Source organism: Cyanistes caeruleus, chromosome 1, assembly GCF_971803275.1.
Source record: "Cyanistes caeruleus chromosome 1, bCyaCae1.hap1.1, whole genome shotgun sequence".
NCBI lineage: Eukaryota > Metazoa > Chordata > Aves > Passeriformes > Paridae > Cyanistes > Cyanistes caeruleus.
Window position 1 is genome coordinate 12,957,493 of NC_141701.1, and position 14,653 is coordinate 12,972,145.

Below are 14,653 nucleotides of genomic sequence, written 5' to 3' on the forward strand. Positions count from 1 at the left end.
GGCTTAGTTGAGTAAATTGCAAAGGCATGACGCCGATTATCTAAATGGGAACACTAGCCTGAAAATTAATAATGTAACTTTACAGGCTCATTTGCTGCCCAGGTGAATTTCACTAGAGGGGCTTCAAGCAGTGAAAGTGCACATGCATGTGATATATAAAATGCACCTGTTCAAATAATGTTTATTTTCCTAGATGTTATATTACTGGGACATGGAATAATTTCACTTTTAAAAACCTTACCCCAATTTAAATGCCTCCCCCCTGCACCCTGCTCTCCTGTTGATCTTAATAAAAATGTTTTCATTGAGGGAGCTGGTTATTAGGGGAACAAATAGACTGCCCGTAGTCAGGAGTACACATAAAGCACTTTTCATCCATACATCTCAAAGCAATTTACAGTAAAAGGGCATGTATCATATTTTGCACATGGTGAAACCAGAAATTCAGAGACTCAAGAAGAAAGTCATCACAGAAGACTTAAAATAATGTGCTTGCATCTTTTTTCCTAGCATTTATTTTACATAGTAGATGTAATGTCTGTGAACAAATGCAACTGTATAAAGAGTCCCTTTAATGTGTACAGCCAGTACTGGGAGGGGTAGGTAACATGGGAAAGAGGGAATGGTTTTTGCTCAAGTTTTGATTGCTGTGAGTTCAGTGATACAATCTGTTCCTTCCTCCTTCAATTCCTCTTTATGATCCTCACACAACATTAGTAAGAACAAATACACTGCCATAAGCAGCACGTGGGAATGAAAGGGAAGTAGAACAAATTATTATTCCTCTTGATCTTAAAAAAAAATCTAATGTTAAAATTTTATTGCTGTATGTTCTTATATCAGTCTTTGTTGGAAATTGGAATGCATCACATACAGTTTGAATGACAGATGCTCATCCATTACATTAACACTTTTATTGTTTTCCTCCTCAGGGCTGATACCTCACATTTCTGAAAGTTGAAGGATCATCTCTGCATGCTGAAAAGTCCCTATGTTATTTCTTATCCCAGGCTGGTAAGACAGCAGGCACATGTTAGTGAATCCATCTGTGGGAGGACAGGTGAAGTGGAATGGGAAGTCTCTGCTTATTCTTGTACAATGATTTGTTTCAGTTGCCAAGCTCTGTCAAATAAACTGCCAGTGCAACAGGCAGGAATTTCACTTGTACAAGGAGGCTTTTCTTTGAACCTTTCCAGGTGGGAATGTTTTCTAGTACAGGGCTCTTATTTAATGTTCACATTGCCCAAAGGCCTCAGTCAGCACCTCTGTGCAAATTTCATAAGACATAATCCCTGCCTTAAACACCTCATGGTCTGAGCACCCAGCAGTGCTGGACATGGAGTGAGGTGACAGCTGCCTGTCTTTCTAGGTCCACTCACTTCTTTCATTAATTCAGTGGTCTTACGTATTTAGTTCTGGTCTCTGGTGTCTGGCAGGGAAAGGGCAGGAGGCTGGAAATATCAAGAATGAGGACATAGAACAGGAGACCACTGCCAGTGGGAGGCAGAATATGAGGAACAACATGGGAGGGAACAGAAACCATTCTGCTAGGAAAATAATTGCTAATTTCTGGGTTTCCACCGCTTGTTTTCGGAGGCAATGATATCCACTGGAGTAGGGACCAAAGGAGGCAGATATCTTGAGTTCTTAGTGGTTATAATTTTCCTGTTTCCTCCTTCTGAATGGTCTGGGGTCTAAAAAATCTTATGGGGAGGTTGTGAAGAACTAAGAGAGAATTCAGAAGGGCAAAATGGTTATAGTCTTGTAATACTACAGGAACCAGAATATCTTCAGAGACCTTACATCCTAGAGCTAGTGGGGTTAATTTAAATTTAGGGTCTCTGGGACATGCAAACAACTTTATATTTACTCATTAAAGAACATTATGACCCATTGCTTTACTACCTCATCATATTTTTTTTCTTTTAGCTGTAATGCCACATCTCTCCTGCACATCTTCCATGGGGAATGTCACTGAGAGGTTTGGCCACATGACAGAACAAAGAGAAATAAAGAGAGCTGAGATGGTGACATAATTCACACCAACCTGAACCTAGAGGCCACTGCCCAGCCCTGATTCCTCTGCTGAAGAGACAACACACCTGTAGAGATTGTCTCTGGGGCTGTCTGGAGCACGCACATTCAGCTAGTTAGAGAGAAGGCACAGACATCTGGATGAAGGAGAGTCTCCCATCCCATCCCATCCCATCCCATCCCATCCCATCCCATCCCATCCCATCCCATCCCATCCCATCCCATCCCTTCCCATCCCATCCCAGCTCTCAGCTTTACACTGAGACCTGTGGGACCTGGTTAAGGTGGCCCACACCAGTGCTCCCAGATGACATTCACGCCTTGAGGGTGATCTTTGCCTGCCTCTGCACTTCCACTGCACAGCAGGGCACAGCTTGGAGTCATCTGCTTCAGTCCCTAATGGTAAACCAGACTAAGTGGGATTTGGCCTGGGAAAACATTTCCCCTCTTGCCTTTCTCTTTTTTCCCTTTTTCTCTCTCCCTAGGCAGGGATTTTAATGGAGGCAAGTAAGGGGTGAGGGAAAATAGTGAGGGCAGTTCAGTGGCTCACATAAGGAGCTCCTTCATTATGGTATTGCTGAAAAATGTTACTGAAGTGGTGCACTCCAGGGGGTATACAAGGATAAGGATCTTAGCTGGAAGTCTGCTTCCTTACTGCTTCCCAGAAATTAACAGAATTTATGCAATAATCAAGTACATTCAGTACCATATGTCAGAGCCTGTCGTAACACACAGAAAAGGGGGCCTTGTTATGCTTCATGCTGCAGTGTCTGAGGCATTTCAGTTCAACACCTTTCTTTGCTTATTCACATCACATCAGAGAAAGAGCAAAACGCGATGTCAGCCCGGGGCCAAAAGTTACTGGCATTGGTTTCTGTACAGTTCTTTCATGTGGGGAGGGTGTGGTGACCTATTGGTGGAAACACCCTGACAAACCTTGAAGAAATTATTTCAGCCTTGGGCACAGATTCCATTTTCTCCCTCCCCTTTCCCCTGTGCATGACTCAAGTGTAAAAGAGTACCTGGACACTGAGGGGTAAGGTGGTGGTTGCCTGTGAACTTTCCCTGTGCACTGTTGGCTTCTGAAACTGCCTTGGGTTTCCTGACAGTCTGTCTGGGCTCTGTTAAACCTTTGACTCATGTTGTGCAGAACATTTTTTAGAAAGTGCTGCGTAGTCTCTGATAGCCAGGAGTTTAGCTTCTCTGATATTTTTATAGCTATTAGAGGAGCTGTTTTATTATTGTTTATTTATTATTTAGAGGAGCAGGAAACTCCAAATACCCGATGCAAAGGGATCTATAATTAGGCTCTTCTTTGCTGGATGTTAGGATCACATCTGGGTTATGCCATAGTGAGACAGTGTAAGCTGGTTTTATGGGGTTTATATACCATTAATCTGTAAAAGCATACCTCTAGGCTATACAACCAGCAAACCACCAGAGAATCTGTGTAAAACTGGTTTATCACAGAGACTGAGCTTATTGTGGCCAGGAAGAAGAGGCTGAAGGTAGTGATGGTCAAAAGACAGCTTCTGGATAAGCCTTCTTCTTCATTTGGCATATAAAGGTTTTTAGGTGGAAACATATTTTGCTTCAAATATTATTAGTGTCCGTGTTGGAAACATCACCTACTTAAATTCTGCTAAATAGTTCCCCTCCATGATATGATCTGTGCTCCTCAGGCCTGTTTGTGCTGAGACTGCTCTGGCCATTTGATTCTTCCAGAGCACCATCCCCTCTGCTTTGTGTTTGACACTGTGTCTCCTGTGGGGGCTGCATGTGCTGTCTTGTAGGAGAAAATTAAGATTTTGCTTTCTTATTTATTTTTTAATTTTCCTGCTCACAGTGTGACATTTCCATGACAGTGAGACATGTGCTGCAGCTTACCAGAAATGTGTTATGGGATGCAAATGAGAGGCTGAAGTGCACTCCCTGAGATGTGACATGAAGGTGCCCAGCCAACTGAAGAGCTCTGCAGGACCTTGTAAGGCACAGGGAAACAAACCTGCTGCAGCCTCATCCACTGTAGGGCCATGATTCAGAGGGAGACTTAGTTTAGTTAGTCAGATCTAGTTATATCCTTAGGAAATCAACTGTGTCCATATCTACAAGCTCCATGCTTTTTTCCCTGTCTGGTTAATTGTGAAGGAGTAATCCAGCATGTAGGTATTTTGTGTGTTGTTTGTGTGCCATAGGTGTTCTGTGGATGGTACCCAGCATAACTGGGTGTTCAGGCTCAATATAAAGATATAAAACCAGATATATTGGGCCAGAGCAAATAACATTCTATCCTGGCATTTTGTCTTGAATTTTGCCATATGGATACACCTAGGAAATGACAAAATATGACAAAATTTGATAGATAATTTCTCAAATGTCATTCCAGTCTTCTGCAATTTGCCCATCATCTGTATTATTAATTGCCCTGAGAGATTTCTTTCCTATGGATTTCTGCAGCCTCCTTTTAAGAAGTTTAGGTCTTCTGGCATTTCTGAGGAGGATGGTGAGGAAATCCACAGATTAAACACATTTTGATGTGAGTAAAAATATTCTTTGTTTGGTCTGAACCTGCTTCCAGCTAATTATATTTTAGATCCTCTATGTCTTGCCTGTGTTCAACAGTGGATATATATTCAACCTGCCTTCATCCTCTCCCTGATTTTCTAGAGTCCCATCAAATCCCCTTCTGACTATTTCCAGAGTGAAGACTATTGCCTCTTAGGCATTGCTTGTACAGAAACTGTCCTGTGCAGCTTGAATGCCTTTTATTATCCTTTTTATCTTTTTCTGAACATTCCCCAGTGTATTATACCTTTCTGTGGCTGGGGACCACATGACACAACTTTTGGAAAAGTGATGCATAAACACACACAGTGCCAGATGAATGAATTCTGTGCTTTCCTTTATCATAATAATTCTGAAAACTTGGTTTTCTTCACAACAGACCATAGCACTGACATAATACTTCCATGGAACTATCCAGTTATAAAGAAAGCTGCTGTTTCCTTGTAAGAATTGTGAAATTTCTGCCATCAGTTCTAATTATTTTAACATTTTAATTACAAAAATATATTTGGACATAGGAAATATGAGATAGTTTTCTAATAAATTCACATTTCTTGCTCAATAGAACAAGGTAACTCAGGTAGAAAAGAAAATGACCAAGTCTAATCAGCCATCAGTGAAAAACTACAAATTACTGGAGTGCAGATACCTCAACCAAGGTTAATCAGGTAGCAGTTAATCAAAATGGATTTCCCCCTAATCATATATCTGTCTTCTTTTTCTATGAATATAAACTTTTGAAATTATTTGACTTGAAAAAGGGTGGTCTCCTTGGTGTTAAGATGTCAGCTTATGACACGTGGTTTTCCAACAAAGGCTCTTTATTTTAAACAGATGTACAGAAAGTAGAGAAAAAATAAACTCACAGACACTGGTCATAGAAATGGGTAAAATATCTCTTCAGAGCTGTTTGTCAGAAATCCTGGACTCAGAAGTCTTGTTTCTGCTTCTACTGCCTTTCACACTCCTGCTGTGTCAGGCCATATGAGGATACTTGATGGTGGGCCATGTATTCCTGTATTTTAAAGAAACTTTAATTTCTTGGTGATGGGAATAGATACCCTGCACATTTCATGACAAGAAACTCGTCTTCAAGGGTGGCTATGCTGTTCTATTTTTCACAGATGAAATTGTTTTGGAGGTAACCATGATCCAGCAGTGATTATTTGTGCTCAGAGGGACAGAAGTACCAGAGTTGGATTTCACTCTGTGGGCTGAAGACCAGTTAAAAGCCTCTGGTGGTTCAAGCTTCCCTGGGAGCTGAAGATAATTCATGTTGTTTCCCAGGAGGAAGTTTGCTGGAGTCACTTGGTTAACACTAGTGCCAGGGGCACTGCCCTCAGTGCCCAGGTCTGCCCTGGGACATCCCTGCAGCTGGGGCCCTCTGGGCTACATCCAGCCACTGCTGCAGGCTCAGCCTGCTCTGCCCCTGCCCTCTGCCAGCTGGGGACAGAGCAGGAAGCTGAGCAGCTGCTTTAACAAGATGCTCAACCTGGAGCAATAACACCCTGCTGAGAAATAAGGTATAATAACCACGAGCCAGAATTAAGATAATGCAGCCATGGGGCTTCTGGGTGCAGCTGGCTCGCAGCACGCACGGGGCAGACACAGCTGCTGCCATTCTCTGCATGTCCCTCCTATGAAAGGATCTCCAATGAGCTCAAAATTAGCTAAAGCTCGTTGTAAGGGCTCTAATCACAGCTAGTTATGGTCTGGCTTTGAAAGAGCTCTGCTAGTTTTAGCTCAGAATCCCTGGACACTGGGACCCCATCTGTTCAGCCAATTTCAACCTTTACTAAGGATACAGAGTCCTGTTATCTTTTACTCACAGGACAAAGTTCTGCTGAGGAGTTATGGGTCAAATCTGTATCTGGGTTAAATCCATAGGTATCTGTCTCACAGCATCAGTTTGTGCCATAAGAGCTTTTACTCTCATTGTTAGATGTTATTTCCAGTAAACTGAGGCAGGAGGGAATAGCTGGAATGGAGAGTTATTCTGATAAAAGGCGAATTTATCTTGGATAATCCTGACTTTTCTCATCTTTCAGGCTCTTTACTGAAGATAAGAAGAATAAGGCTGTTAAATGGAACACTTGAAAGTCTACTTTGGTAGATAGAGTACCATTAATGCTGTTTTGTATAACATAATAACATTAACAGTAACATTAACTGTTAGTGTACATTAGTACCTCAGGGGTCCTCTCAGGATCTGTTTAGTTATGAAAAGCAAAGTCCCTGCTGAAAGACATCTGACAATCTCAGCCTGAGAACCTGCACAGAGGCAGTGCCTGCCTAGGGAGCTGCATTTACCTGGGAACTGGGCACACAGGGACTCAGACAAGATTTGTGGTTACAGCCCCATCAAGATCTTGGAACACAGGTGCTGAGAAGAGGAAAACACTGTCTGTGAAGAGAAATAGGTAGGAAATGTGTGGGTAAGTGAGGAGCATCTGCACATCAGACACAGCTACACCATCCTGCTCTGTGGCTTCTCAGTGCTCTTTGTGCAGTGTTTTCTGAGCAGTTTGGAAACTCCCTAGGTGCTAAATTTGTCAGTTGGTGTTCTACAGATAAGCATGCAATCTATAAAGTATTGTGGGTTTTCCTGGGTGCTTTGAAAAAGGAATTGCTAGGTTTAAACATTTATAAAAAGTTCTTTCATTCAAGATAACTCCAGTTCTGGTGGACTGAGAAAACTCATGTTGAGAGCCCAGAAAGTATGGTGGTATCCAAAATTATCACCCATATTTGAAATAATGGCTTAGGAAGTTCTGGTTATGGTTACATTGGCAAGTCAGTGGCCAAGGATGGAACCTGTCTTTGGTGTAAGCAGGAAACTGACTTTCTATATGGGACATGTTCTGCAAAGAGCAATTGCCATTTTGCTTCCATACTTGGATGCTGGATTCTTAGGGGAAAAGGGACTTGGAGGCTTGTAGTCCCTGTTTCTCTGCCCTCCTGTTCCCCAAGTATCAACCAGCCCCAAGTGCCTGTTACCATTTCTGTGATGTGATTGCACTGGCCAACATCTCCCCACTCCTGAGGGGAGGATCACATCATACCAGTGCTCCTTTGCACACCTGAGGGACCTTTATCCCAGCTGCTGACACCTGAGGCCAGGCTTTTGTGCACGGGGTCCAGCCTCGTTTCTCTCACCTCTGCAAACCTTTGATGAGGCAGAGCTGAGAAATATGGCACACAGGGCACAGGAGGAGTGAGGACAACATGCCCAGGATGTGACCCCCCTACTAGCAAGTGCCAGCCAGGTGTGTCAGACCTTACTAGCAAGTGCCAGCCAGGTGTGTCAGACCTTCCTGGAGATAAGGAAAAAGTCCAGCTGGAGCCTAGGTTGGTCAGATTGTCCCCAAGCAAATGTGTATGACTGAGAGGGATCATGTAGAGCACATTTGTAATTGATTCAGTACTGTTGTGTGACAAAACACAATAGCTTTGTATGAGGCTTTAATATAAATCTCTTGCACTAGCAGAGCCTAGTAATTGAATCAATATACAAGTGAGGCTGGAGAAGCATGATGAAAAAGTCTGGTTCCAGGTTAAATGTGAAACAGATGTTACTCAGCTCTCTCCCCTTCCTGCCCTGCTGCCTCCCCCTTTGTCCCTGCCTGAAGTGTTCCTAGTTTAAAATGAGAAAGAAGTAGAAAAAGATAAGGAAACCAGAAAGAGATTACATGATCCTTTGGTAGTGTTAGCAACAAGTTGTTGGTTTTGAGAGCAAGGCATTTTGTCAGGGGAAATGGCAGTGACTGTAAAAGTTTTGGGAGGGCGTCAGGAGTATCCCTGGATGTGAGGCGGTGAAGGAAGCAGGCACAGCCCCCCAGGAGTTGTTCCCCTTACCCAAAGTTTCAGAAGGGGCTTGAGGAACCAGTGATGGTTGTGTCCAGCATCACAGCAGCAACATGGAGAGATCAGGCTCTGCAGGTCCCACAGACCTCCCCAGGAGTCCACGATAGCACCAGCTCATGGAAGAAGATCTAAAATGGAATCTTCTGGCATGAAGATCTCCTGCTGTGGATCTACCAGGAAGAATTTGAGGTGTGGAGTCATCAGCACCAAGCACAGGGGCCAATCACTGCCCTAGTCCTGCTGACCACACTGTTCCTGATAAAAGCCAGGATGCCTTCTTGGCCACCAAGTTCCTCCCCTTGTTATTAGCACCAAAAAGCCTCTTTCATTTAGAGGTCTAAAATTTAAACCACAAAATCTTGATCAGTACCTGCTAATGCTTCTTAGACATCTACAGAGAATATGACATAATTTCTCTAGTAAACAGATATTTAACATGTACAGAATCTGCTGTAAACACCAGATATATGTGACAGTTGAGACACTCGGAGTAACTTTCAGGCAAAAGCTGTTAATTAGAAACCCAGCTGCTGTTCCTAAGACGGATATCTCATGAGGTTCCTTACAACAACTGCATGGCTCTGCTCTAGCACAGAGTACTGCACATTTTCTTTCTCAGAGATGAATTTGTAGAATGAGCCATTTTGCTGTGATATTTTCTGCCAGTCTGGGCTCTAGAGAGCTAAGAAAAATGACATCCCTCCAAAACATTTGCATTCCAATCAGAGATCAAGGGATATGGAGGACCCTTCACCCAGTCCCTTTCCAGCTTTTGTCTGGTGTCAGGTGGGCTGTCAGCAGTTGTGAAAGTAGAAATCTCTACCCCGTATCAAGATTAACATGTTCTTCCCAACAAACACGCTGTGTCTTGCTCTTGTGTGTGGTATGTTTAGCCTCCACATTCTTTTAACATCCTCTGTCCCATCCTCTGACCCTTACTCTAGTTTGTGTGCTTTTGGGAGGGCAGCAAACACTTCAGTATCACATGTGTGTGCTGCAAGCATTACTCAAAGGTTTCATATTTCCAGTTACAGGAAAACACACTAGGAACTGACCCAGATTGAAAATCAAATGGAAGAAATTTCCCATGTGCCACTTCTGGAGGACTCATTTCTCACCTCCTGAAAAAAGCAGATCACTGGGTATGTACTCCATCTCAACACAACCTGTTTTCTTGCCTTAGCTTTCAACCTGGCTAACAAAGCATAGCAGAGGAAGCTTACATGATTCACACAGTGCTTTTCTAAGCATCTGCTGTAAATCACTTATCTGAGAGTCTGAGACATGGCTCAAAGTGGCAAGGTGGCAGCCAGAATTGCATTTCACTATTTAATTGGCTCAGAGCTTAGGGGTGGATGTGAAGTCATTCACATGAGCACTTTTCAGAGCTTTTATGTCTGTGTGTTTTCCAGACTTGACCTAAAAGTATCTACAAGAAAAGCAAATGCAGCAAACACCACTCTCTGAGCACAACCCCACAGAGCTCTCCATGGCGGCTCTCACCCAGAGAAAGAATCTCCACAGGGACACTGAGCTGTCCTGAGCTATTGGAAAAGCAGATCATTGCCAAGAGATGTGGAGAACAGCATTTTTGTCAGCTCCAAGCAGACATGGAGTAGGAACAATTGAGAAATCTTTGTATCTGGCATTTCCCATGTAAAGCTGGTGTTCCTGCTTCAGGCTGTTAACATTGGCACCAAACTGGGAGAAGGAAACCCCCTTGGTATCAGCCTCAGAACTGACCTGTGAATCCCAGGAGTCCCACGACCTCTGCTCCTTCACTTGATCTGCAGCCACTGCAGCACTAAGATTCCTCATAACTGTTAGGGAAACTTTCATGTGGGATTTTTCATTGCTGTATTCTCTAGAACTCAAGCTAGATAGCAACTAAAGTGCCTTTAGATACATGTAGTCTAAAAACTTCCACCAGATGACCATAAGGATTTTCAAAATCCTAAAATGATTACGTGTGTATATCCAAGTAAAAATTATAGATAAATTTATTTTCAATGGCATGATACAGCAACTGGGAAAAATATTTAAATTAATAGTGTTTGTACAATTTTAAAACCTCTGCTCCTCTTTCAGGAAATGAGAGCACCTGTGTAAACATTTGATCTAGAGAAGTTAAAGGTCACATTACCACTATGTAGTCCGTGGCATCTGAAGGTTAAAATATCCTTTTACAAAAAAAATATCCTTGCCTTGAAGAGGTTGGGCAGGTATTCCCTTGGCTGCTGTTTCAACCTTTGGCCTCAGTCCTACAAGCACTCACACACATGCTCAATTATGAGCTTGCAAGTGTCTCTACTGTACAGCTCAGAGGGGTGTTGTGAGGTTCTGCTTACTTTTGTTGTGGGGTGGTCTGAAGTTGTGATGCTGAACTCCTGATGCTTCCCTGTTTTATTGGAATAACCATTTACTGGGATTGCTGTAGACCCAGAACCAGCCAACACAATCCACAGACTCCCTGTCACCTAAAGAACACCCCAGTTGGTTCTGAGATGGTGCTTCAGTGCAACTGACTCTTGCAGCATCCAGTTCAGGATTTTTTTTTTCAGGATAGGAGATTTTTTCCTAATGAGCCTTATCAAGGGTGTCAGCTCTTTAAATGAAACACAAAGTACTGTAGCTGTAAAGTTGTCATTTTTTGATTAGGTAATAAATATTCCCTTTTTTCTTTTTCGTTTGTTATTTTTATGTTCTTTATTACACAGTCTTGAGGTGTTGGTTTTAGCTTCTAGCTGCATAGAAGCACTTTTGCAACAGTTCTTCCTCCTTCTTAGAGTGATAACTTACAAATGCCAGAATGATTTTACGAGTCCAGCTTCCAAGTGGCTTGGGTGCTACTACATCTGGTGTCAACTTTCAAACCTTATTTGAAGTCAGATGATTTGAGAGCATATTCAGATCTGCTCTACAGTTTATTGTATAGTGTTTTCCTCTCCAACCATCATATCTAACCCTTCTGGGTACATTTCAGATACCTGATACTATCTCATACCTTCTCTTATAACTTTTATTTCCTTTCACACATAGCAATAATAGAACTGTGATGCCCTACCACACTGTTGTGTTCCTGGAATCTGTTTGTGATACCTACACTGAAGTTCACATTATTGCACTCAGCATGAGTTGAGCTTTCTAACCAGGGCAAGAGACCTTAGCAGTTAAATTTATCTCCTGGCACAGGGTGGCTCAGTGGCTCTAGCCAAGCTGTGTGATCAAATATAGGCCAGAAAAAAATGTGCTTCAGCTTAGTGGAGAGATAAAACTCACAGATGAGGTAATTCCCCCAGTATTTGTAAGAGCCCTCTCTGATGCCTGAGAACTCATCACTGTCATATTATCTGTCTTTCAAAAGGGGATATCAGCCATCTGCAATAGGTTGCAGATGGATGCCAGCACTGGTGCTGTCTCCAGTAAAGTTATATGCCATCAAAAGATTCCTGGTTTTACAAACAACAATATAACAGAATAAACTTTTCTTGTAAAATTCCTGAGTATTGTTTCTCACATTCAGGCACACAGGTGAAATGAACTTTTTCAGGTCCTTTTTTCAATGTTCTTTTTGCTGGCTCGGCTGGGGTGTCTCCACAAAGAGGTTGCTGAAGCAGCAGGGCTATCAAGTGTTGGATGCTGCAGTTTTTGGGCTATCAGTGCTGAATGCTGCAGTTGCACTGTTGGAGTGTGGAAGTGTCATGACAGTCTTAAATGTGTAATGAAATACTTCTGGGTGGGAAGGAGACAAAAGGCAGCTGCTCTTAGCTCTGCTGGTAATCTGCCTCTGGCTATTGCTCTCCCTGCTCCTTCTGCCATTGACATCTGCATAATTTCTAAAGGACTAATATATCTACAGTATAAAATGTACTGGTGGTGTGAATTCAGCTTCTGCTGGGGCTCTTTGCACCTGTTACTCACTTCAGGAATGATCTTGCTATCTCTTTTGTGGTGTCTCTGCCACCTCATATTCGTTGCCAAAAAAAGTAATTGCTGACTGCAAACATCTGCCTATTCAGTTCTTCACTGAGGCAGTTGACCTTTAAAGCTTCACATTCAGTATATTGTTACACTGAGGATCATGCTGGTTTCTTCTTTGATATCTGGAAGGGGGAAAATCAATTTTTTTTACCCTTTGGTCATAGTCACAGTATTTGCATGGTGATTCCCTTCAGCAAGTGGAACAGTATGTCCCCAGAGAAGACATCAGTTACAGTATGAGCTGAGTTTTCTGGTTTGTAAGAATCTGGCAATGAAGATTTCCTGTAATGCTACAATTTGCATATCAAATGATGCCAGATTTAGCTGCCACATGCATATCTCTGTTTGGAAGGTACAGGCACAATTTGTAATATAGAGAACTATGATTTTTAGTCATCAGTATATGTATTTCTTTCATTTTTCTGAGTTTCAGACATGAGCTAGTAATATTCACATTCTTAGAAGACAACTGTCCTTCCCTTGATATGATGATTTAGAAAGGATCCCCAAATATCTAGTTCACATCTCTAGAACCCTAAGTTGTTTGGTTTGTTAGTGTTTTAACTGTCTTACAGGCCTTTTTACTTTCTTTTGGATAGGCAAAATCAAAGAATGGAATTCAGCTGATAATTTCATGAGGGTATGAATCCTTTTATAAAATATATATATATAAGAAAATATTAAGGGAAAGAAAGCCACATTTTTGACCTTCAGCAAAAAATACATGAACTTCTGAATCTTGCTAAACCTTGGTCAGACTTCAGAAGTTCAGTATTAGCAAGTCTACTGATGTTTCTCATTTTCTGCAGAATTTAACTAGTGTATCTATCATTGTGGAACCATTGAAGCATTGAACATCAGTTTTCAACAGTACTGAGACAAAAAAGGAGAAAATAAGTACAAGACTGTACTTGCAACTTTCTGTCTGTTAACGTTTATCTCGGTGGTGACAGATCTTCTCTTCCTTTTGTGAGGGATTGATAACAATCAGACAGATCAGGCTGTTAAACATTATGGAAACCTGCTGGGTTTTTTATTCACAGTAGTCTCTCATTTGGTGACTGTCATTTGGTGGACAGGACCACAGGGAGTAATTTCTGTCACATAGTAATTGAGGGGAAAAACCTGTTCTTCATTAAAGTGATGTGGAATGAATTTTGCAGGCAATAATATATTTTTGCTGGTAGCTTCAGCAGCTTTTCTGCTATATAATAACAGTGGTGCCTTGAATAGTTCTCTGAGCCACAAAGCCCTTTATTCAACCCACAGCAGCACCTGCTGCTCCAGAACATCTTTCCAGGTACACTGAATCCCTCTCACTAATACCTGGGCACTGCTGCACGTTATTTTCCTGATTATATTGTCTGTGTACTATTTTCTCACAGAGGTCAGGGTAAAATTTATTCCATGTTGTGGGAGCACAGTCACTGAGCTGGAAACGCTGGTTAAGAAGAAACAGTGTTCTTTGTTTTCATGGGCTTTTTGCTTTTGCAAAAGGGGGCAAGTTTTCACAAATGTTAAGCATAAATTATCTTGTAAACTGAGCCTTTCAGAAAGTCCTTGCCCTTGAAACTCTCAACTCATTCTTCTCAATTAATTTTTTATTTTTTCAAAATAAAAAACAGCCATTGTCTCAGTGCTTCTGAATCTTGGACATCTTATATCAAAAATTAGGCACCTGATGTTAACTATCATGTGAGAGCACCATGAGCTGGGAACCCTTGTAACTTCAGGCACACCAGGACATCCAGCTGGCCAAATGTCACATCTGAGCAGAGGCCAAGCTCTTACACATTCGTGGCTACCCCAGAAAACCAGGCACACATTTCCATGGCTCATAAAGCTTCACTTTGAGAGTCTGTGTGGCAGCAGATCTGGGCTTGAGCATGAGACAGCTCCAAGAGTACAAACAAAGTGGAAACTGGATTTAACTTTAAATAAAAAACCAGTTTGAAATTATGCATTTGTCATATCCCAGATGGCTGGAACCATGCATTTGTCTCAGTAACATATTGGAATCTATCTAGCAAAGGACAATGACAGACTGATAAAGCTAAGAGGTGACAATTAGTTAAAGAACATAATTTTGCAGATGTCTGAGAAAGTGAAAACTTTTACACAGTTTTAGCGTAAGAAAGGAATAATCTTTCCAGTTTCATGATTCCATATGGATGCATCTGGAGAAATATTTCATGATGTCCAGAAGAAC

The 14,653-nt window shown here is 41.9% G+C and overlaps 1 long non-coding RNA gene across 1 annotated transcript; it reads left to right on the plus strand.

The window, feature by feature from the left end:
• The first annotated feature begins 6,267 nt into the window (after nucleotides 1–6,267).
• On the plus strand, nucleotides 6,268–14,080 carry LOC147655309 (uncharacterized). Its single transcript, XR_015283948.1, has 4 exons — nucleotides 6,268–6,486; nucleotides 6,648–7,019; nucleotides 9,492–9,605; nucleotides 9,876–14,080. It is a non-coding gene; the product is annotated as an uncharacterized LOC147655309 (long non-coding RNA).
• Nucleotides 14,081–14,653: the final 573 nt, after the last annotated feature.